The 1417-nt window shown below is 36.6% G+C and overlaps 1 long non-coding RNA gene across 4 annotated transcripts; it reads left to right on the forward strand.

Annotated features, from left to right (window-relative positions):
- The first annotated feature begins 261 nt into the window (after window positions 1-261).
- On the forward strand, window positions 262-1127 carry LOC130496485 (uncharacterized). Of its 4 annotated transcripts, XR_008935644.1 has the most exons (3): window positions 268-329; window positions 599-693; window positions 864-1127. It is a non-coding gene; the product is annotated as an uncharacterized LOC130496485 (long non-coding RNA). The 4 variants fall into 4 exon arrangements; XR_008935628.1 differs by lacking the exon at window positions 599-693 and having other exon boundaries at window positions 262-329; XR_008935650.1 differs by lacking the exon at window positions 599-693 and having other exon boundaries at window positions 275-354.
- The last annotated feature ends 290 nt before the right edge of the window (window positions 1128-1417 follow it).

Below are 1417 nucleotides of genomic sequence, written 5' to 3' on the forward strand. Positions count from 1 at the left end.
AGTCTATATATATAAAATATAGTTCTTTCTTTTCAGATTGTGACACGTAGGATTCCACCTAGATAAGTTGAGCTCTGCCGTGCTGACACCTGTCACGGATGGCCTGGCCTGAACTCTGCGTTTCATTTAAACGTGTTCGGTATGGGCTTTGATCGTTTATTGCATGTTTGGGCTGGGAGCTTTTGCTGTATTATTTTTTTGGGCCCATTTTTATTCAAATCACAGCCCTCATGTGTTTTAGGTTTGTGTTAGCCTTTTCGTAGTCAAGGTAGATGTTCAGCGTCCTCCACACGCCTGCCCTGATTTCACCGTTTCCCATCACCGAACAAGTAACGCCTAAACTCTTAAAAATATGTAATTAAGAATCTCCCACTATGTCTCATTAAATCTCCCATTGCCACTCTGTCAATGGGATCTCTTCTTATAAATTGAAACGAAGTCTCCCGTTTTTCTCATCAATGGCTCCACCACATTTCAGATTAGTTTATTGTTTACCATGTCACTGTTCGTAGAATGGTTTACGGTTGTAAGTAGAAGATTTGCAGGATCCATGTAAGACGTCTATTGTAATGTTTGAATATTTTTTTTTTTTTTGCAGCAATATCAGGAACACAAACAAGTTGTTCATTCATATTTTTTTTGGTCACATGTTGTTGATTCATTATATTTACGAAAACATCATTTTACTTACATGTGAGGCTTCAGATCACCAGATTTGATAATATATATTATATCTGTTAATGTGTTATCGTATAACCAATGATCAAGCAAAGAGACTATGCAATCAGATTCTTGGTTTTAGGGGTTTAAAACCCTGCAAATATGTATCTGCTTCTTAATGTTTGGTTTTTCTTATGGTGCAGGTATATCTAAACAAAGAAGGAGATTCTTAGCTCGAGATTATCTTTAACCCTGATATAAGAAGTGGGATCGAAGCTGCCGAAAACACAGGTGAGATTCAAAGGATCGTGAGGCACATATTGAAGCTTCACTGAGAATATATTTTAGTCTTATCCTACTTCAAAGTAATTTTTATTCTGTGTGACTTGCTACATATAACTGATCGTGTAGAGATTGAGAAAAATGGTTATGAAAGTGCTCTTTGAATTCTCAAAGCAGCTTGAGCAGTACCGAAGTGGGAAAAGCAATCTCCAAGGCTTTTTTTTCTGGCCAAGTATGGCAGATATGAAGATCCCTTTGCTTGAAAACTTCTAACCCCTGAATCAGTTTAATTTATGTGTTGCTTTTGTACAAGGTTATGAAAAGTCAAAAAGGTAAAGCAACCCGTTATTTACTTAACAAGATTCTCCAGGAGAAGTTAATGTCAAGGAGTGATCGAAGCATCGTGTTATGAACATGCACCAGCTATCGGCATATCTTGATTAAAACAAAACAAAAAATTATAGATGAGATTAGT

Source organism: Raphanus sativus, chromosome 1 (assembly GCF_000801105.2).
Source record: "Raphanus sativus cultivar WK10039 chromosome 1, ASM80110v3, whole genome shotgun sequence".
Classification (NCBI taxonomy): domain Eukaryota; kingdom Viridiplantae; phylum Streptophyta; class Magnoliopsida; order Brassicales; family Brassicaceae; genus Raphanus; species Raphanus sativus.